Source organism: Suncus etruscus, chromosome 8 (genome assembly GCF_024139225.1).
Source record: "Suncus etruscus isolate mSunEtr1 chromosome 8, mSunEtr1.pri.cur, whole genome shotgun sequence".
NCBI classification, from domain to species: domain Eukaryota; kingdom Metazoa; phylum Chordata; class Mammalia; order Eulipotyphla; family Soricidae; genus Suncus; species Suncus etruscus.
Genome location: NC_064855.1, coordinates 43,999,131 through 44,023,427, shown reverse-complemented (window position 1 = coordinate 44,023,427; position 24,297 = coordinate 43,999,131).

Genomic DNA, 24,297 nt, shown 5'->3' with positions numbered 1-24,297 from the left:
GGAAGAAACAGAAATTTTACCTAAGAGTTTTTATGAAGCTAACATCACTCTGATACTAAAATTAGACAGAGATTGTTGGACCATGCATAGGCATCTCCATTAAAGGGGGACTCAGTAGGCCCACCAGATGTATCCCCAGATTTTCCTGGACAGGAGAACTGATAATTCCCCAAGAAATGTTTGTCCAGCAGGCCCATTGTGGATGTTTCTGTCCTACATGGATTACTGGCAATATTTCTGAGATTCATGTCATGGTATTGACATCACATTCCCTTCATATTATTTGGCTATTTCTCCCTTGTAAAATTACAGGCCAAAATATGGCCTCAATCAAATTCTTTTGCCCAGAAAAATCCCAGCACCAAAAGCTAAACAAAGACAAGCTTCCTCTCTCCTTGTCAGCCTTATTTACATCTAAAGGCCAGTCAGCCAGGTTAGCTCTGAGACTCTCTAGATATACAAAATACAAAATTTACATTTCTTTCTTTTTTCTTGGTTATTCAGTCACACCTGATGATGCTCAGGGGTTATGCACTCAGAAATCGCTCCTGGCTTGGGGGACCATATTGGGTGCCGGGGGATCAAACAGTGGTCTGACCTAAGTTAGCACAGCAAGGCAGATGCCTTATAGCTTTGTGCCATCACTCCAGCCCCAAAATTTACATTTCTTTTACTTAGCTCTCTGCTAACACAAATAGCAGACAAGCTGCTTCAAATTTCTCACTGCTAGCCTGCAAACCTGTAAAACTGGTCCAGCTACATATATCAGACAATCCCCTTTTTCTTTGAGACACTAATTTTCTAACTCAGGGCTTCTCAAATAGACCCTTTCCAACTGAGCCTAGCCAGTCATATTTGTTATGTAAATACCAACAGGCCTACTATAATGTTTCTGCTTTTCTCTTCCCTCCTACCTTTTGTCAACATGGAAATTTCTTTCACGACTAAGACTGTGGTCTTGCCATATATATGCTCCTATCATGGAGTTTAAATTTTGTCACATTTGCCAGAACATCTCCATGTCCCGATACAATTCATTTGTGTGGTCTCTCATTTTTTATTTACTTCATATTTTACCATCTGTGTTCATTCACTTCCCTGTTGTAGAATATTTTCCCACTAGGGCTGGGGGATGCAAGCCGCTCCCAGCAAGAGAGCTGCAAAAAAGAAAACTATAGACCAATATCCCTGATGAACACAGATGCAAAAATCCTCAACAAAGTTCTTGCAAATAGGATTCAATGCCTCATCATAAAGGTCATACACCATGATCAAGTAGATTGCATTCCAGAAATGCAAGGGTGGTTTAACATATGTAAATCAGGGCCCGGAGAGATAGCACAGCGGTGTTTGCCTTGCAAGCAGCTGATCCAGGACCAAAGGTGGTTGGTTTGAATCCCGGTGTCCCATATGGTCCCCCGTGCCTGCCAGGAGCTATTTCTGAACAGACAGCCAGGAGTAATCCCTGAGCACTGCCCGGTGTGGCCCAAACCCCCCCCCCCAAAAAAAGCATATGTAAATCAACATAAATACACCATAGCAACAAAAGAACAAATAAAAACCATAGGTACATATACACAATGGAATCCTATGCCGCTGTCAGAAAAACTGAAGTCATGGAATTTTTCTATACATGGATGGACATGAAAACTATCATGCTCAGTGAAATAAGTCAGAGGGAGAGAGATAAACACAGCATAGTTTAACTTAGCATAGTTTAACTTATCTGTGGGATTTAAGAAAAAATGAAAGACATTATTGTAATAATACTCACAGCCCAGGTGAGGGCTGGAAAGACTGGCCCAGGAGATGAAGTTTACCACAAATATTGGTGAGTACAGTTAGAGAAATAATGACACTAACAACTATTATTACAATGGCAATGAGTGAGAGAAGTAGAATGCCTGCCTAGAATACAAGCAGGGGTTTGGGAGCATTAGTGGTGGGAATGTTGTACTGGTAAAGAGGGTGTTCTTTTTAATGACTGAAACCCAACTACAAACATATTTGTAACCATGGTGCTTAAATAAATATATTATAAAAAATCCTGTGTGGTTCAAAACCCACCTTCACTCCAGGTAGAAAGGAATTCTACACACACACACACACACACACACACACACACACACACACACACACACCGCAGAAAGTGACCCATACAGTTAACATGTTCTTTTAAATAAACCAAGAGAGTCCATGATTAAGCCCATATAGATTGGAGTTTGTTTGTCTTCCACATGGAAGGGAGCCGAGGCTGGACCTCCACTTGACCCACACTGTCTAAGGAGTTGTGGCAGGAAAGAGGTGAAAGGTAATCTCATAGAGCCACTTTTGGACTCGGCATATCTGAGGGAGCTGTAGCTGTCTCAGTTTTGGCATTTGTTTCATCTGGTAAATTAATCTCAGCAGTTTGTAATTCCTCTGGTCTAATGCCAGTGAAGCATGGTGAATTACCAGCCTTGGGGCTTTTGGCTTGAGTACTTGTTACTACTGGGAGGGTACGTTTTTGTTTTGTTTTGTTTTGTTTTGTTTTTTCGTTTCTGGGCCACACCCGGTGACGAACAGGGGTTACTCCTGCTTATGAGCTCAGAAATCACTCCTGGCTTGGGAGATCATATGGGTCACCGGAGGATTGAACCATGATCCATCCTAGGCTAGTGCGGGGAAGGCAGACACCTTACCCCTTGTGTCACTGCTTCGGCTCCTGGGAAGGTGCTTTTATTTTCTGAAGTTTGAGGTGTTTCAGAAGGTTTGGCTTGTGCATACCTTAGAGCATGGTACATAAAAACTATGCCTATTAGGAGCAATACCAGGATGACTCATATGCAAATTACTAGTTCTGTGTATTTTATATTAATTGTTGGAAGAAAGAAGGTAGCAAGAAGGGTCAGGGTCCCTCAACCCAAAGCCAAGCCATTATCATAGCTTTGAACAAAATAGAAACTAGATTCCTTATCCAAAGTGGATTATTCATTTGACTAACCAGGAATTCACCCCAGGGAACATCTCTCCTGTAATTGAAGACATCCCGAACTGTTCTGGCATCAGGTGTAGTGGAAGCTGCATACTCCAGTCCTGGGGTGATTGGGGAATGCAGTTCTGGATGCAAATATGACACAGGAGGTAATCCACACAAGGTTAGGGAGATAAAACAGGTCCAGGAACTTCCAACACAATCTGTCTGGCAGCCTACAAAAGGTACCAGCAGGCAGACATGCTGGCTGTGGGACTGTAAAGAAAGTCTCTCTAACTTGAGGTTTTTATTGGGAAGAGGAGGATTACCCCCATTGGTGGAAAACAAATAGGGTTAGGTGGCCAATTGAGAGGTACCACTTAGGTAGGACAAGCACATGCAAAGAAGAATTATCTTGAATAAAGTAAAAACTGATTACTCCAACACCAGATCCCCAATATATTCTTTTTTATTCAGATTCCATTTTTATTTTTTTAATAAATTTTTATTGTGACCAAAGTGCATTTCAAATTTTTCACAGTAATATTTACGATACATAGTGATAATGAATGAGAGGCTTTCCTGTAGAAGTACCGTGTGCTAACCCATTGCGCCACTTGAGCTCCAGTGAGGGATGTTCCCAACACCAGTGTTGGGAAATATCCCAGCATGCATCCCATTTCTCCCTCCTTTACCCCCCAGAATACTATGCACTGTTGCTGACCAGGTATCAGCAGGAAAGACCTCATGTTCTTCAGGCTGCTCTGACTGTAGACCCTATAAGAGTTTTAATATTGCCTTATATTCTATATCTTTACTATATTTACTCATATTTTTCCAAAAACATTTTGGTGGAGACCTTAAAATTTTCTTTTTTAAAATCATTTTTATTGAAGTACCAGGATTTGCCATATACTATTACTTACACTTTCATGGATATATGTTTCTAAGACTACACCTACCAGCATAGAGCCCAGTTTCCTTCCTCCAGTATCCCAAAGGTTCCTCCTACTCTCTCACCCAACCCCATCCCTATAAGATCAGTGCCATAGACAAGATCTTTTGTTTTCATGAACTGAAAGGTCTTTTTTTCCTTCAAAATGTTTAGCTCACATATGAGCGATCTCTCTCTTTTTATTTTGGAGGTGGTGATACATACACACATACAGATGAATAGAAATTTCTTCACCTTAAAAATTAATACAGGGACTGGAGAGATACTACAGACACTTGACTTGTACAGGTTCAATCCTAGCATCCCATTTAGTTTCCTGGGCACCACCAGGAGTTATGCCTGAATGCAAAGCCAAGAGTAACCCCTGAGTACCAGAGGGGATGCCCCACTTACCAAATTTTAAAATTAATACATATTTGATATAGACTGCTATACAATTCCCTAAATAAGCCAGCCATCAAAACCCAAGTTTCTGGGGACAAAATGCTAAAGGTATTTTTTAAAAGCAAAGAAACATAGAGTGTGATAAGCCAGGAAGTCTAGAATAAGAAAGACTAGAGCCTCACTAAGTAACTGCAAGTACTGTTTTATGCCAAATTAGTTTCAGAATTGAGCAGATAAGCAAAGGACAGAACAGACTTTGTGACCAAGGAGATACTCCAAGTCATTCTACCTAGGAGGAGCTGAGCTCTCAGGAGACACAGCAGCTGTTAGATCACTATTGTGTGTCCTTCCTTTCCAGTACACAAGCCAAAGAAAAATGTAGCTGAGTGGGAATAATCCACATACAGATGGCTGGGCCTTTCTGTGCAGTCCATGGTGGACTTGATGTGGGCCTAAACTGATCCTGCTTCAAAAAGGATGAGGAGAAACAGTGAGAGGCAAGTGTACTACTGGGGTTGCTTATAAAGATAAGAATATTGAAGACACAAGCATAAGTGGAGGTTCTCTTGCTCCTTCACCACATATGATTTAAGACACCTTGGAAAAGATGATGTTTGAAGCCTTTTAAGTATCGAGAGGAAATGAGTCTAAGGCCTATTTTTGCACAAGTATCTCCTGGCTCTTACCCTCAAGGGTACGCTCCTGAGAGGCTGATATGTACTATCAGTGGTCGGCAACCTGCGGCTCGCGAGCCACATTTGGCTCTTTACATTTTTAATTTGGCTCTTCTGTGTGCCGGGCAGCCTCTCCAGGAGTCAGAACTCTGCTCCTAGCCTCTGTCAGTGCGCATCCTGTGTGGCTCTCAAAATAAATTTCAATTGTGGTTTTGGCGAGATTTGGCTCCGTTGAGAGAAAAGGTTGCCAACCACTGTACTAGGTGATTTTCTTAAGTGAGTGTGCAAAGGTAAAGAGACTTATGGCCCATTTTACAGATTATGAAAGTGAAACTAAGAGAGGTTAAATGACTTGCTGAAAGCCATCCAGTTAGCAAACTTTCAGTTGTCAGGCAAGTGTCTAGATGGGGTAGAAGGAAAGAGAGAAAAAAAGAGACGTGGGATACACATAGAAGCTTATATTTGAGTGTGAAGGGGACATTTCAGAAAAAGATTTGGCAAGAACAAAGTCAGAAGGGAGTCAGTAGTATTTAAACTTCTGATCTTTCGTAGGAAAATTATTAAGAAAATTTAATGAAACAAATTTATCTCAATGAGAACTTTGCTCTGATTTCTGCTGGTGTCTCACTGAAAAATTCTGAGTTTTTTTTTTTTTTTTACTCTCAGAAATCAGTCACATCTTTAAGCCTTGGAAATTTGCGTTTACCATTGACCCTAAAAAGAAGTACTAGGTCCTAAGTTTTGAAGAAGTCTGAGTCCCAGAATGAGCTGGATTCTCAACATGCTTTCCTGTGACTGTCCCCCACAAAGATTCTCGAGAGATTCTCTATTTCAGTGGACTTAAGAAATCAAAACATTTTTACAAAAACATAATATTATTTATGTTTGTCACTTTCATGTTCAGTGTCCCATGAAATTGTCCTGTGGTCAAATAAGGTATGTCATGTCAGCATAGCATCAGGTAAAATTGTGAGAATTTAGATATCTTTTAGAAATCCAAGTCTAAAATTATTTTCAAAAATGCAAAAGTTGACTTCTCAATATTTGTTAAGGGAAATATTAACTACTTAAAATATGCTGCTTAAGCTATTAAGAAAATGAAGTTATAAAGTTTGCTCATAAATAAATGAATATGGAGAGTATTTTGCTGAGTGAAATGAGCCAGAGGAAGACAGGGAGACATAGAATAATTTCACTCATTTGTGGGATATATGAAAAAATAAAAGATAGTATGGTAATAATACCTAGAGATTATTAAAAGATAGTATGGTAATAATACCAGATATAATAGAAATGAAGATCAGGAGGACCAGTCCATCATAGGAACCTTGCCACAAAGAGTGATGAATACAGTGACAGTGATGTTGGAACTGATCACTGTGGACAAGAACTGGGTGCTGAAATGGAATAAAGTGATATACAAGGTATCCCTTAATTAGCAATAGTGCAAATCACAGTATCAAAACAAAAAAGTGAGCGAGTGAGAGAGAACAAGAGAAAGAGAAGTAAAATGCCTATTTCAGAGGCAGGGGGGAGAATGGGGAGGATAGGAACTGGGGATATTGGCGGGAAATGTGCACTATACTGCAAACCAAAGTGTCTAAAAGGAAAAAAGAGGAAGAGAGGAAGAGAGAGAGAGATAAAGAGAGAGAAGAAAATGTGTGCCTCAAAGACAGAATAGGAGAGGGCATCAGAAAGAGTGAGAAGGAAACTGGTGGTGGGAAATGGGGCACTGATGAAGGATGTTTTACATCGTATGACTATAACTCAATCATGAATAACTTTATCTGTGAAAAAAAATACCAACTGTATTATGAGCAACCTTATAGCCATGGTGTTCAAATAGTATGTGTGTGTATATATACATACACACACATATGCTACTTACTCATTATAAAGAAAAAGAACAAGTGCTGATGGAGATTCAAGAGAAAGGGAGTTTTATTCACTCACAGTGGGAAATCCCAATGGTCAAGCCTTTTCTGAAAACAATGTGGATATTCTTTTAAAAAATTAGAAATTGAACTTCCATATGACTCAGCATTATCATTCCTAGATATATTCTAGGACCTCCCAAAAACATGTAGAAAATCCCTCTATTCCTATGATCATCACAGCACTAGTCACAATAGCCAAAACTTGGAACTAACCCAAGTGACCAAAAACAGGTGGTGGATAAAGAAACTATGGTAAATTTACACAAGTAAAAACTACATAGATGTTAGAACAAAATGAAATAATGAAATTTGATTATTTATGATTGGATATAGAGAATATTATTCTGAGCAAAATGAGTCAGAGGGAGATGCATAGACATAGAATAATTTCACTCATTTGTTGGATTTTAAAAATAGTATTGTATTAATATGCAGAGACAGTAAAGACAAGGGCCAGGAAGACCAGTCCATGGTAAGAAACTTGCCATAATAATGGGAAGTGAAGTTATGGCAGTGAAGGGACCACTATCACAATGATATTTGGAAATGATCACTCTAAACAAGAATTGGGTGCTGAGAGGAAATAAAGTGGTAGTGTGATATTCCTCAGTAATGATATTGCAAACCACAGTATCTAAAAGGGAAAGAAAGAAGAAAATTTGTCCCAGAGGTATGCAGGGAGAGGTCAGGAAGGAAATGGGGACACTGGTGGCAGGAAATGTGCACTGGTGAAGGGTGTATATTTTATGATTGAAACTTAATCATAAAGATCTTAATTTTTTGATAAAACACTATACTGTGAACAAACTTGTAATTAGTAAAAATGAAAATGCACAATCTTCAAAAATATGCTATTTAGCTCAATGTATAATTGGGCTTCTTTATTTTTTAATGAATTAATGAAGATGTTGAGCATTTTTTATTTATCATTTCTAATATATCTCCTGGGTAGATATAATTCACAAAAACAAGTGTTCTTAAAATATGCTCAATCATTTCTAAAGCAAGTATAGATTACAAGAGTATTGAAGCCCAGACCCATAATTTGACTGCTTCCTGGAGATGGTGGTATCTGAATCAAGGTGAATGGCTGGTTGTCTATCCAGGCTACAGTCTATGGCTTCAAGACTCAGGAGCAACAATGTCTTCCTGGATGGAGAAGACTCCCTCCTCCTTCAAATTTTCCATCACTCCAGCACAGCTGGGCTAAACTGGTTGGTGGTTACCAACTAGTTTTTCTGAGATAAAGCCCTAGGATTCCTTTGAGTAACTCAGTAGAAAATTAAACAGCTCTAAGGTGGATCAGAAAAACCCTCTATCTCCTTCGAATAGCCCATCATGTGATACTCATTTTCTCTCATATTGCAAACAACTTTCTCTTACCTGGACTTCCCTCTCCATTAGAATCCTAACTCCAGCTTCATTGTTAGTGCCACACACTCATCCTCCAGACTGATTATGAGTTATTCCTATGCATCTGCCCTTTCCCATTGTCCAAGTCTGGAGTAGATTCTACACCTTGACTAATCCCTGCTGCTTTTTTAAAATATCCCCAGGTCCCTCTTCTTGCCTTTGTGGTCATGGGACCATACTGTTACACAACCTCTCAGCCTCCATTGCTCTCCCATTGCCACACCATGGGCCTGGAAAGCAAAATATCTCAATTTCAAATCTTTTCAGCCAGTTGGGGAGGCCATTTGTGAGCTAATTGATGCACTAGCCTGTGTGTTTCTAGGAAAGTATTTGTTTTCATGATTAAAAAAATAGTCATTACTAACAGCAGAATTTAGTTCATTGTATCTTCAACACAGAAATGTGACCAGGTTTGCAATAGCTATCTTGTGACTGAAAAAACAAATTGTCAGGAAATTGCAAAGTTAGCCCTGACTCATGATGCTGCCAAGTCAAGGCCAGAAGCTGACTCATCCAATTCCTTGTGTTGTGATAAAAATAAAAATATGCTACAACTCAAACAACAATAATCAGTGTACTCTTACTTAAAACCCAAACCATTCCTAACTGACAGTATTGTTTCCTCTGCCTAGACATCTGGGGCCTGTCTCTTTGTCCTGCTAACTCTGCCGCATGCTTACTATCTACCTATCCTATCCAGGACTTCTGTGACCACTTGAGCTGACTCCTGCTCACCCTCCTAGGAACCTTCCTAAAACATCTGTTTTTACCTTTTTCCATACTTATCATGCCTTTCTTGTCTTCATTTCTGTATCTCAGGTCACACAGTGTTATGGGATTAATATGTCCTCTATGGGTCCCCAGATTTATTGGTTGAATTCAATAAATTGAATCCTATGAATACTACTAAATTCAGTAGTTTTAATGTGGCTGTTTTTGAAGATTGAGTCTTCAGAGAAGTAATTAAGATTCAATGAAGTCATGTGGATAAGTACTGATTCAGCATGACTGGCATCTTTATAAAAGAGGAAACTAGACACAGGCATACACAAAGGGAGGGTCATATGAAGACACTATAAGAATACAACCATCTACAAGGCAGAGAGTGAGGCTGAAAAAGAATCAAGCCTGCTGGCCTCTTATCTGTGGACTCCATAACTATGAGCAATGATTGTTTCATAAGTCTCTGGTCTTTATATTTTTCATGGAAATACAGAGATACTAAGATATCAGTCAATGCAGCCAAAGCAATGGGACATCATTCCCTTGATTTCACCTTTTATTTTTTGGTGAGTTTAGGGGTACACATCTCACAAGACTCAGGGCTTACTCCTGGCTCTGTGCTCCGGGATCAATCCTAGCAGGACACACGCAATCATGTGTGAATCCAGGAATTGAATCCAGATCAGCTATGTACACAGTAATCATCTTACCTATCTACTATCTTTGTCCCCTTGTCCCCTTGCTCATTTTTTGGTGGGGGAGAGGGTCACACCCGACAGGTCTCAGGGATTACTTCTGGCTCAGCTCAAACATAGCTCCTGGCAGACACAGGGGACCATATGGGATACCGGAATTCTAAGCACCGTCCATCCTGGATTGGCAGCATGCAAGGCAAATGTCCTACCGCTGTGCTATCTCGCCAGCCTCCTTGCTCATTTTTTTAACTATAGTTCTGTTTTAGCTGATTATAAAAATAAGAGATAAGGGATAAGAGTTCGAAGTGTCAAAGTATATGCTTCGCATATAGAACCCAATATGACTGCAAGCAGAATAAACAAATCTGTGGACTAGAGACTTGGGAATTCCACTGAGCCTGAGGAGAAAAGGGAATGGGAAGGGTCAGGTGTAGCTTAGTAGTAAAGCACTGGTCTTACAAGTGCATGAAACCTGGCATGGAATAAGTCCTGATTCAGCATGACTGGTATCTTTATAAAAAAGGGAACTAGACACAGGCATACACAGAGAGAGGGTCATAATAAAATAATAACAGAGGGAGGATTATAATAACCTTTGCATGGAAAAAAGGAAAAGTACTTTACCTAGGTACGATAGGTATAGGCATATGCTCTATCATTGAGTCATATTCTTAGCACATTTTATAGGTCTATTTTAGGGGTAGAGACTCCAAGTGATACACCAGGAATCTCAGGACCTTACCCAAAGACTCTCAGCTGACCTGGCCAATGATCCAGGGTGGAAACCAAGGATACGATCCTGTAGTGCTGGGGATTACCCAGATCATTCATCCTGGTGGTGCTGAGGCCTCTAGAGTCATACAAACGGGTCCTTAAAGTTCCAAACATGTATCCAGTGATGTCTAGAGCACTATGTGTGGCCTTGACTGAACTGGGATCAACTTCATGCAAGACCAGAGCCTTAATTCCCATACTATCCCTCTAGCCCCCAGAGCTCTATTTCTAGTAATTGTTATGTGTGCCGTTCCCAGAAGTTCTTAGGTGCCGGGTATCAGTCCTGGTGGAATTTGGGGGTCACTAGGGCAATACCTAGTAGTGTTCCAGGGACCACGTGGTGCTCCAGAACCTTGCATTTCCAAAGTGTATCCTCTACCATCTGAGCCACATCCTAGGAACCCAAATCGACATTTTAATCAAGAATCTCCAATTTTATGCCAGAAAAACCGACCTTGGTTTATACTTGGGTCATACAGGTTATTTGATTCTGTGCGCGTGCACGGAATCAATTGACAGTCTCCAGTCATCTTCCACCATCTGCTGGAAGGGGCGGTGCTTCAGCTCAGTCCACAAGTCGCAACTGAGCCGAAGAGGTAGGCTGTTCAACTGAACTGTGTACCACTGAAGGAGTTAATTCACAATATTTTGTGCTTTCTATGAGACCGTCAGTAGTGATGATGATATCTGCAAACTCAGTGATGATGACAATGTCTATGCTGATAGTCTCACATAAGCTACAGCTGAAGCTCTGTTTGGACATACAGACGAAAAGGAAGAGAAATCCAGCTTTGAAGGATTTTAACCTTTGTGATTTAGCTTGATTACCTGTTAAACTACGGTTTTCTGCACTTTATTTTAAATTCTAAAGTTATTGTTGCTAGTATACAGTTTTTCTTTAACAAATATTGAAAAACATTTAACCTGCTGATTCCCTAATTGTTGTAATTGTTTTGTGTATATATTTTTATTTTTGAAATTTACCAGTGGCTGTTGCATTTTCCACCTGGCTTATACTCGAGTCACTAAGTGTTCCCAGTTTTTAGGATAAAATTGTGGGGGGGGGTCAGCTTATACTCGAGTATATATGCTATTTGTATCTGGTACTAACTAGCCTTTGAGGAACTTTATCTTACTTTCAAGTGACATTTACATGCAGCTTGATGGATGAATCAATTGTATGGAAACACTCTACTGGCACAACCTCTAAAGGAAAGCTGCCTGCTCCTTTCTCAGACTTCCAGGTTTTAAAGCCTGACACAGAGCTACATTCCATACCTGAGTCTTGCTGAGACTGTTGCCAGTGTCTTGGCTGATACCCACCCAGCCTACGCAGAGTGGCTCTGCTCTGCATACTTGGAGCTATCTTCAGCAGATGCTTTTCTGGATTCCTGGGAATATCATGCTGACCCACATAAATCAGTTTCTTTAGCTCTGGTAAGCAAAATTATTGGGTAACATGGTATAGTTCTCTAAATTCTAGAACCTGAGATACTGCCCAGAGAAGAACTGGAACATCTGGTGCCAAAAGAGGGCCTGTGAATTCTACCATTGGGTGTGATTCTCATGTCGGTTTGTCTCTGATTCCAAGAACCTCTGTGCTGCCCCAAGGAGATCTGGTAAAATGCCTTGGGTTAAGGATAACAGCCCATAGTGACAGCACTTTATCCAACTCAGTTGACCCTGCATTCTAGGTGGCCACCAGTGTCTTTTGGAGAAGGTGTGAGTTCCCGATGGCAATTGTCATTAGGCATGAAAAGAACCATATTGAAAACTACAGATGCCTCTGGCACATCACAGATCAGGGTAAGTGAAGTCCAATGACTACTTTTCATTCGGAAAAATGAGGAATGCTACAACTTAGGATCAAATGTCACAACTTAAGATTAATGAGCATTTGGAAGGAGAGACAAAAATTCTTACTGAAAGACTTTTGTTTAACAAATATAAAGCCTTGTTACACAAAATGCAGCATTTTAAAGTAATGGTTATGGGACCTGTGTGATGCTATAGTGAGTAGGGTGCTGAACTTGCACAAGGTCAACTAGTGTTTATCCTCAGCACCCAAGTGGTTCCCCAAGTAAGTCAGGAATAAGCCCTGAGCACTGCTGGGTGTGGTCCAAAACCAAGCAGAAAAAATAATGATTAAATTAGAAAAATGTGTTTCATTCTCTATCTCCCTGATCCTAAAGAATATAATTAATTGTGTGATATCACTTTTTACTCAAAAATTAAGTGAACTTTTAAAAACTTTTGCATATTGAGGGATGAACTATAAGGAAAATTTGTATTCTGGCAATAATCTAAGAAAAATACAAAACTTTCTATTATATTAGAACAAGAATATTTTATATGTATCTATTCAAATATCAAATTATATGTAGCATATATAATTTTTAATTCAAATATCCTAGAATCTAGGGAATATCCTGTGCTAACAATAAATGATAATCTTGTATTTTTCTATTTTTCAGTTCATAAATCGATAATGCAGCCAGGTAGATAATATTTGATAAACAAATATAGATAATCTTTGATGAACAAACATATAAACAGAGAAGAAAATCAATTGCCTTATTTTATTCCACTCATATTTATACTTAGGAGCCAAACATAACCTTGCATATAGCTATGTTTAGTCACCAATTTTAGTCAAGCCATTAATAGATCTTCCAGTATCACTAATGATCCATGTCATGGCTGTTGAAATTTCCTGATCCCTAGTAATTTTCTTCCAGACTGAGACATTATTGAAGGGAAGGCTTATTGAAGACTTAGTTAACATTTAACCCCATAAAGCATAATACCTTTACACAGTTGGTACCTTGTACATATGTGGTAAATAGGTAGATTGATTACAAAACTCTAGGCCTTCCCAAACCAGGAATAATTGACATATGGAACTGTAACTAGTCAACCAATCATTCATAGAAGTGTCTGTTGAAAATGATTTATAAATGATGAAATTGAAATATATTAATTATGCTCTGCTTCTGTAAATCATGCTTCTGCTCATGGGATTTGTTTAACATTTAACTAGAGCCCTAAAGCCAGAACAATGGACAGGACATGCCAGGGAAGTCCAGGCCTGGAAGCCCAGGCAAAGAGCAGAACCTAGCCAGCTAAGAATGACTTACCTTTGTCATTTTCTTTAAACTAGATATGTCCTAAGTATACCTAGTTTTAATTGTCTTGTAGTTAAAAGGGGGCAGTAAGTAAAGTAGTTAAAGCGGCAATAAGCTAACATACATGAAATTTAGGTGAGATGGGAAAGGAAGTTTTTGGTTAAAAATTGAAGTTTCAGACTCTGCTGTCCTGCATTTTCGGCCTTATTTCACCCTTGGTGCGGCTCATCAGCCAGCCTGCCTTCCTGTGACACGCCCAGAAAGGGAGGAGCCACTGAACTTCGCTGGATCTCAGATGCCAGCACCCTTCTGCCTCTCTACTCTGCTGTCCTGCATTTTTGGCCTGATTTCATCCTGGGTGCGGCCCATCTGCCAGCCTGCCTTCCTGTGAGCCTTCCGTGGAGGTGAGTCGACACGCCCAGAAAGGGAGAAGCCAGAGGAGCACGGTTGCTCCGCTCCCCTTCGCCACGGTGCACAGCATTTAGCCGATGAATACAATCACAACACGTAGAAAAACACGCAGTACTAGTGTGACAATGGGGAAACAACACGGGCCAGTGCCAGACATAGAAAATGAAGATGGCAACTCTGATGACTTGAACATGACCAACCACCTAGTCAGTCTCTCAGATAAGGAGTTTAGAGTTGCAATATGGAACATGTTCAAAGAACTCAAACAAAGTATAGAAGAGAAAACTAAAAAGAATCAGGAGAATATGAAGATAGAAATGAGAAAACTCCAAACAGAAATTTCAGATCAAATAACAGGTCTGAGAAACTCAGTAGATGAATTGAAGAAAAACATGTTTGAGATTTCCCACAGGTTAACAGCAGCTGAGGATAGAATCAGTACACTGGAAGATGAGATACATAACAATTACATACAGCAGAAGAAATTGGAAAAAAGCCTCAAAGCAAATGATCAAACAATGGAAAAATTACTCAAAGAATGGGAACAGATGAAAATAGAAGTCTATGATAAGCTCAACAGAAACAACTTAAGAATCATTGGAGTCCCAGAGACTCAGGAAGAAAATCTCCAGGAAGAATCAACAGTCAAGAACATCATTAAAGAGAAACTACCAGAGATAATGAATACATGTGATCAAATCCTGCATGCCCGAAGAGTGCCAACTAAAAGAGACCCCAGAAAAAAAACCCCAAGACACATCCTAGTCACAATGACAAATCCCATAGATAGAGACAGAATTCTGAAAGCAGCAAGATCGAAAAGAGAAATTACATTCAAGGGAACATCCTTGAGATTTACTGCAGACCTGTCACCAGAAACACTCAAGGCCAGAAGGCAGTGGTGGGACATAGTGACAAAACTCAATGAAATAAATGCTTCGCCTAGAATACTGCACCCAGCAAAACTCACTTTCAGGTTTGAAGGAACAATACATAGTTTCACAGACAACAGCTCAAAAACTTCACAGACTCAAAACCATTCTTAAAAGAAAAACTGAACGGCATACTTTAAGACAAGGCTTACCAACAGACACACCAAACTTTAATATAAAGATGGCACTAACTCCCAGGACAATTCTTTCTCTCAATGTCAATGGACTAAATGCACCAGTTAAGAGACACAGAGTGGCTAAATGGATCAAAAAACTCAATCCAACCTTCTGCTGCCTACAAGAAACGCACCTGAATAGTCAGAACAAACATAGACTCAAAATAAAAGGCTGGAGGAAAATCATCCAAGCAAACAACACCCAAAAAAAAGCAGGAGTGGCCATATTAATATCAGATGATGCAAACTTTATACTTAGGAAAAATTGAAGTTTCAGAATTGTTGTATTGTCTCTTAATGGTTTATTGAATGATGTATGTAACATCTCAAAAACTTATAAAAAGCAGTATGTGACTGGCATTTAGGGCCACAGACAACTGGAGACTATCGGACCCTTTGGCCAAGGTAATTAAATTCCAATTGCTAATTGCATTACTGACTGATTGTCTTTTGCTTGGATTGCTGGGGAAGGCACCTGAATTATCAACTCACTGCCCTGTCTTTTCTTCTTTCCTGGCTTTCTAACAGTGTCTAATTCTTACGGTCAATAATTTTGCCTTTAGTTAACCCATAACAGACTTGCCTGCATACCTCTTTCCCCTGACCAGAATTAGAGGAGATATAGGTTCAGAGAAACAATAAAAGTCTCCAAATGGAAGAGCAATCATCTTTGAAAATTCTAAATACTAGGCTTCTAGATGTAACAGCTTAAGGGGACTGGGTTTTAATGTTCCCTGAGTGCTAATAAACATTTATTCAAATGGTATGGTTGCATTAAAAGAAAAAAAAAGAAAGTCTCCAAATGGGCTTCCACAAGCACTAGGAAAATTTCTACTAGCCTATTTATATGTGAACTGATCATCTGGTATTCAGAACTGAATTCCTTACATTGTCTATCATTTGTATATGCTAACATGTACATCATAACCACATTACAGGGAAAAATATCTATCCAATCAAATATTTTTAATTTTTTTAAGTGTTAAAACCAGAGTTCTTATAGTTACAATCAATTAGTTATTGATTACAAAACACAATATTATGTAATACACAGACTGATTATAATACAAAATAAACTATTATGTATTAAAAGATATATTGTGCTCATATTTTATTGAATATGATTCATACACTTGACACACTAATGACTGCATGAAGTTTTGGTACCCTGGTATTCAATTGTTGTTGGGATGGGATTTTTTTCTAAACATTACTATGAAGTGGTTTTTTTTTTTGTATTGCTACAATTTTTTACTAATATGAATTTTGCTATGATATACATGTTTGTGTAAACTACATTTTCTCATTTGTCATTCCTTAGGATTTATTTCCTTGTCCTAGTAATTACATAGTTCTAGTAATTATAGTGTCAGAACAAGAGACTAAATAGGCAGGCACACACTAAACCATGATGTGTTATAGAAAAATTAGAATTGGGGCAAGAGAGATAGCATGGAGGTAAGGTGTTTACCTTGCATGCAGATGAACAGTGGATCAAATCCCTGCATTCCATTTGGTCCCCTGAACCTGCCAGGAGCAATTTCTGAGCATAGAGCCAGGAGTCACTCCTGAGAGCTGCCAGGTGTGACCCCCCCCCAAAAAAAAAAAGAAAAGAAAAGAAAAATTGGAACAAATTCTGTGTGTTTTAAGGTAAAGTAATGTTACTTTTAAAGAGTTGATGTTATAGAATTAAGGACTAAAATACAAGTTGTTTGGGACAGAGATCTACAGAACTTATCAAAAGACCAATTTCCTCCAAAAGTACAAAGATGCCTTTTTAATTACAATTCTTTATTGTAACTATCTTTTGTGATAAGTCTTTTTAAAAAAATGTTGAACATGGATTGTATTAAGGTGAAGTATATGAAGAAACGGGGTCAGAGGGATAATAGAGGCAGTAAGTCTTGTATGAAGCTTATCCAAATTCAGAGTTCAGTTGTGCATATGATTCTCTAAGCATTACCAGGAGTGATTACTGAACACCACCAAAAGGTTGTGGCCAAAATATATCCAAAAATGAAAAACAGAAAATCTGATACTTTTTTTAACTGTAATTTTTACAATTGTAGAAGAGTGAATATTTTAATGATCATTTTAAATAATTGTTAGCATTTTCTTTGCTACATCAAAACCCAACAAATGATGTTGTTTTGATGTAGAATTGATAAATTAATGAACTTTTGTATTTTATTAAATTAAAATAAAATGGTCCATTTTATATTTTGAATGGTACATTCAGCATCAATATGACTCGGCTGGAAACTTTGGTTCACAAATAATAGGCATCTTCTAAATGTTCATTTCATTATATGAAATAACTATTTAATTATATACTCTAAACACTATGTTAGTACAGGACCAGATTAATTCACTGAATAATTTTTCAAACATTTCAAAAGATTTAACATCAATCTTTCTCAAAGCCTCCCCCAAAACTGAAGAAAAGAAAGTACTTCCAAAAAATTTTTGAGGAATAAGCATTACCTTGATAAAATTAGAGAAAGATCCTAAATGAAAGAAAAACTACAAATCAATATTCTCAAAAAACATCAATTCAAAACTACTAAACTATCAAATTAAATTTAACAACCCACTTAAAAATTATACATAATGATGACGTGGTATTTATTTCTGGAATACAAGAGTGGTAAAATCAATTATTGTAAGAGTGGTAAAATCAATTACTGTACCATGCATATTATTGAAATGAAGGACATTTGTATTTGGTATTTAGATCTGATCATTTTTTTTAAATCTAATTATTTTTATAAAGTTATGGTGTTATCTACTGGTACTTTCTCCTTACTGAGCATATAACCAGTAAATGCTTCCTGCTCTGGATATCCAAAACATAAAATTCACATAACATCTGTGTTCAGATTAAAAATACACGCACGCGCGCGCGCGCGCGCACACACACACACACACACACACACACACACACACACAACTGCTAGAAACTCATTGAGTGGAATTTAATAGCCATGAACTTTTAGGAGACAACTAAATGCCCAATTAGTGTTAAAAGAGTTAAAAGAAAAAGGCCTATGAGCCTAAATCTGTGTGTGATTCCAAAGCCTTTGAAGTTCTTTTGCATAGCCTTCTGTGGCTCTGGGAGGGAGAACTTCAAACTGAATTAAAAGGAAGTACCCCCCCCCCAAAAAAAAAAGGAAGTACCCAGATAAAATGTTTACTTCTCTTCCTAGGGGGACTGGTCTTCCTTGAAACTCTCTTCCTGGAAACCAGACTTTCTTCTACTTACATGTTGAGATTTTTGATAAAATAAATAAGTGTTTTCCCTGCCATAGTGTAGACAGTCAGTTAGAAGATAATAATAATAATCTGTAAGGGTTGAGTTTTCTCTCTGCTCCATGTTATCATCAGAAAGGAAGGAGCAGTATGACTTTAAAAAAGGGCATGGAGGAGCAGAAAATACAAGCAGAAAATATTGGGTGCTAGCTAATCCTTTGGAGACTTAAATTGGTCAGAGCAGCAGAACAGAGGTAGATAACTGGAAGTATTTATTTATGGGAGATTGTGCAATTCCAGAATGGCCTCCATCCTCTAGGGAATAGCATAGCCTGCAATTGCATATGGTTCTCTCAGGGCATGCAAGAGGACATCTAATTAAATAGGGCACTGCGAAAAAGAGACTGAAATGAAGCTATTTTCAAATCATTCTATTTTTGTTCATCAGGCTACTAGAAGTACATGGCTAGACAGGTGTGATTTTGCAAGGACCAGAGTAATGCCTAACAGAGTAGGCTTAAAACACAGCCTACCATGTGGCAATGATACTGGGCAAGTGGGAAATTCACCATCAGTGAAGTGCAAAGATTTGTCACTTCCTTGACAAATACAATTATCACTATCTTCTCAAATTTAAGATTCATTTAACTGTGCTAGTTCCACAGTTAGCTATACTGTAGACAGGTAAGCCCCATCCCTGTAGAGAGAATTCTGCACTTCATGGTGTGTGAGTTAACATGACTTTTAAGTCAACATTGCAGTGGTATTTTATGAAAAGTGAAATTAAAATTTACTTTGAGCCAAGATATTTGATGATATGTAGATAATAATTAAGAGATAAAAAGAGATGCCATTTCTCCTCATATTATTTGATTATTATTTATATTTTAGAGTACTCTGGTCATGTTATTTAATTTTCACACTAATAGATGTCTTTGGAGAACTTTTTGATTTAGAAATTCAGATGAATGTGGTGTTTCTCGAAAGTGTGAATAGCTAATAATGTCCTAACTGTAAGTAACCTGCATATTTCATACATATCTCATACACAAAGACCTTGAAACAACTCTTTCAAGACTTTTTATAAAAAATAAAAAGTAAATAAACCCAAACAAACACATAGGAGAGAAATACAAGTCAATTTAGCTTAAATATAAGAAATTTTGTTTTGTTTTGTTTTGCTTTTGGGTCACAAGCATGAAAGAACACATTGAATTTATCCAAATAATTTTTTTAATTCTGTAATCTAAACTTTGTAATCCAAATAATCCTCATTTAATTCTGTAATCTAAACTCTGTAATCAGTTTAGATTACAAGGCCATGAACTTTCTGGCATAAAGTCAGGGCATGCAGAAAATATGTCAGTATCTAACAGACATAGGTATGTTTATAAGGTGTGTTGAAGAACTAAGGAAAGCTTCAAATGTGTTTTGACCCTACATACACATATTTGAAAAAATTCTGGAAACCTAAATTAAATAATTAAAAAGGAAAATACTCTCTGAGCATTGCCTTGTTGACAGATAATATATAAACATTGTATTCCTCTAAATCAAGAAACTGTACCATGAAAGAAAATTGAGACAATACTAGGAATTCAATCTTTCACTGTTAGAGCAATGCTATCAAAAGAAGAGAAAGATGTACCCTTGAGAAGAGTATTGTAAGAATGAAGAGGAACACAGTGCAGACATTTAAAAAATATTTGCTCACATTAAATTATTTTTATTTTTTAACTGAAACCCAACTACAGACATGTGTATAATCACGGTGCTTAAACACATTATAAGAAAAGAAATAAAAAATAAATCTTCAGTCCATTTTTCTTTTTCCTTCTCTTCTTTTTCTTCTTTCTCTTCTTCCTCCTCCTCTACTTTTCCTTTTCTTTTCCTTTTTCCTCCTCTTCATTTTCTTCCCCTTCTCCCTCTTTTCTTGTCTTTTCTTTTCTTCTTTTTTCTTCCACTTACTCCTCTTCTTTTTCTTCTCTCTTCCTCCTTTTCTTCTTACTCTTCATTTTTCTTCCTCTTCTTCCTTTTATTTTTTATTCTTCCCCTTCTTTCTCTTCTTCCTCTTCTTTCTCTTCTTCCTCCTCTTCCTCTTTTTCTCACACTTCCTCCAACTCTTCCTCTTAATATTCTCTTCCTGAGTCTCTGGGACTCCAATGATTCCTATAATTGTAATCTAAACTGATTACAGAGTTTAGATTACATGTTTAGGAATGTTTCTGTTGAGTTTATCAAAGACTTCTATTTTCATCTGTTCACATTTTTGAGTAGTTTATTTATTGTCTGATCATTTGCTTTAAGGTTCTTTTCCAATCTCTTCTGTTGTATGGTGTTGTTCTGCATCTCATCCTCTGGCTCACTGACCCCATCCTCAACTGCTGTTACTCCCTTGGAAAGGCTTTCCATTGAGGTTTTCCTTTCATCTACTGAGTTTTTCAGATGTGTTGTTTGAATTTGGAGTTTTCTGAGTTCTATTATTGTGCTCTGTTCAGCTCGATCTATGCTTGCTTTGAGTTCTTTGAGCATCCTCTATATTAATACTCTAATCTCCTTACCTGAGAGGCTTTTCATGTCTTCTTCATTCTATATGTGTGGTATTGTCATGTTTCCCCATTGCAACACTTGTATAGCGGTTTGTGTTGTGCTGGGGTTAGTAGGTTAGAAAATACACGAAGTTCCACGTTATTTGGTGGGGCCCTTACTGAGTTTGGACCCTGGAGATTATGTTTGATGGTGTCTTCTTGGCTGTCTTGGGACACCCATTAAATTTTATTTGTTTTTTTTTTAATGCTGCACAAGACAATATTTAAATTTTTAATGAACAAAATTTTGGGAGTCCCAACAATATGCCAGAATTAGTTTCATCTCTTGCCTAAACTGTTAGCTAGATGTTCCAGAAGATGAAGTGTTTCCTTGTGATTTAATAATTATTTCCTACAACTTAAAAGTACTTGCTTCTACTTTCTACCCTCTACCTTAAAATAGAAAATGAACACTTTCCTAAAAGATGGTTTCCTCTGTAAAATACATAAAAGAAAACAGAGGTAATTATTCTGGGACTCAACCAATCCTGAGGGATGTATTTGGAGGGATATATTTGTCAGAAATGTATTTGGAGACCCAATTACACTGGTAAGGCACAAAAAATTATGGATAAACAAATGGAATCACATCAAATTTTGAAGTTTTTTGCAGTGTAAAATATGCTAAAACAGAAACAAAAAGACAAATTAGCAATTAAAAGAAGATACTTGGGCCCGGAGAGATAGCACAGCGGTGCTTGCCTTGCAAGCAGCCGATCCAGAACCTAAGGTGGTTGGTTCGAATCCCGGTGTCCCATATGGTCCCCCGTGCCTGCCAGGAGCTATTTCTGAGCAGACAGCCAGGAGTAACCCCTGAGCACCGCCGGGTGTGGCCCAAAAACAAAAAAAAAAAAAAGAAGATACTTGCAAATGATATATCTAAATAAAGGGTTTCTATTAAAAATATAAAGAATTTATACCATTTAGCAAAAAAAAAACATGTAGCTTAATCAAAAAATGGACAGAATAAACACTTTTCCATAGAAGAACTACAGAAGGCCCACGGGCCTTCTGAGAAAAGCTCAACATAAAATAAGGGAAATACAAATAAGTCACTATCATTTATTTATCATTTATTACTAGATAGAAGGTGGACTATGTGGACTATGTCCAAAAGAAAACAAGTGTTAGTGAGAATGAGAGAAAAGGGAAGCCTTTTACTCTTTTGGTGGGAATATAAATAGGCACATGACCTATGAAAGGAGATTCCTTTTTTATTAATATTTTTATTTAAACACCTTGATTACAAACATGATTGCAATTGGGTTTCAGTCATGTAAAGAACATCTCCCTTCACTAGTGCAGCATTCCCATCATCAGTTTCCCAAATCTCCCTCTTCCCCACCCTACCCTCGTCTGTACTCTAGACAGGCTTTCTACTTCCTTCATTCATTCACATTGTTAGGATAGTTCTCAATGTAGTTACTTCTCTAACTGCACTCATCACTCTTTGTGGTGAACTTCACATTGTGAGCTGGACCTTCCAGCCCTCCTCTCTTTTGTCTTTGAGAATTATTGCAAAAGTGTCTTTCATTTTTCTTAAAACCCATAGATAAGTGATATTATTCTACCTCTCTCTCTCTCTCTTCTCTTCTCTCTCTCTCTCTCTCTCTCTCTCTCTCTCTCTCTCTCTCTCTCTCTCTCTCTCTGACTTATTTCACTCAGAGTGATAGATGTGGAATCAATCTTAATGCTCATCAACAGATCCCTGGATATGAAGGCTGTGGCACGTGTATTCAATGGAATATTTCTCTGCAGTTAAAAAAGGAGTATGTTCTAATGAAAGACTAATGAAAGACTATCCAAGACCACCAGTTACAGAAGACTGATTACAACAACAGTGATAGAACAGAACTGCTAGAACTGTAAAGAAAGACGCTAGCTTAGGCTTCATCCTAAGATTTGTGCAAATACCAGGATCTCAAGATAGAGGCCTGAATCTATCATCCACAACTGAGCAGAAAGTTTTCTGGCACCATAAAAAGTCCTTGGGGGGTGTGAAAGGAGCATGTATGGAGCCTGTAGTTATTCCCATGAAAGTATGTTTCAAGGGAATTGTATCTTTTAGGCCAAGGGCATTCCCTTTCTAATTTGCCCAAATTACTTTGCCTATGCAAAAAAAAAAAAAAAAAAAAAACCCACAAAATAAATAAAACCTTGCTACACCAGCTCTCCTTCCTTTTTTCTTTTCATTTCTTTTTTTTTTTTTCATTCTTCATGGTTATTGTTTGGCTATTGTATTTCTTGCTGTGGTGCTTTTTTGTAGTTGCTGATTTTGGTATTTTATGTGATTTTTTGTGTCTTTTGTTTTGTTTTGTCTGTTTTGCTTTTGTCATAGTTTTTTTATATTTTTTGTTTTGTTTTGTTTTGTTTTACTTTTTGTTATGTTTTTCTCTTTTTTTCCCTTTCTTCTTTTTAAATTGATATCTATAACCTCTAGATGGACTCCATGAGGTTTTTTTTGTTTGTTGTTGTTTTTATTTTTTTTCTTCCAAACAGAACTGCATAACTTGAATCATCTTGTTCTGCCTCATAAATTGAGGGGAAAGAAAAATTGATGGTACCAGAACCAAACAGTCGTAAGAACAATGAGTAGAAATAAAAAAGGATCAGACTTAAACACCAAACCAAAAGTCAACAACAACAGAATCGATAGCTAATCTTCAACAAGCTATACACAGAGGGAACCAGTTACCCCAGCAGTCTGGGGGGCAAAAGAGAGGGTTTTGGGAACTAGGGTAGAGGGAGGACAACACTGGTGGTGGGATACTCCTGATTCAATGCCACTATGTACCGCAAATATTACTGTGAAAGATTTGTAATTTACATTGGTCACAATAAAAAAAAAAGAGTATGTTCTTGGGATATAATGGGTGGATCTTGAAATGATTTTTAAGTGAAATGGGCAAAAATGTGAGAGACATCATCTCATCTTCTTGGGGAATTTAAATGAAGCAAATAAATAAAATTGTACTCAATATTGGACTTACATCCAAAAAAATAACTTGCTTTACATTAGTGCTTGTTTCTAATACTTCTGTCCTCAAAAGATGAATCTATTAAATTTGATGCAAACATATGTATTAACATTGATGGCAACCAGAAATTATGATCTCTAGAAAATTTCTCTGACATTCTGTTCAGTCTTTAAATAATATCTAGAAAAATGCTGGAAATGAATGAAGCTGGAAGTAATGTGACATTTGTACATGATGAGATACTCACTTTTCAGAAATAATCTTGTGAAAAGAGGAATTATGACTGGTATTTAAAACATCTTTCATAAACATTCCCAAATTCCAGGCTAA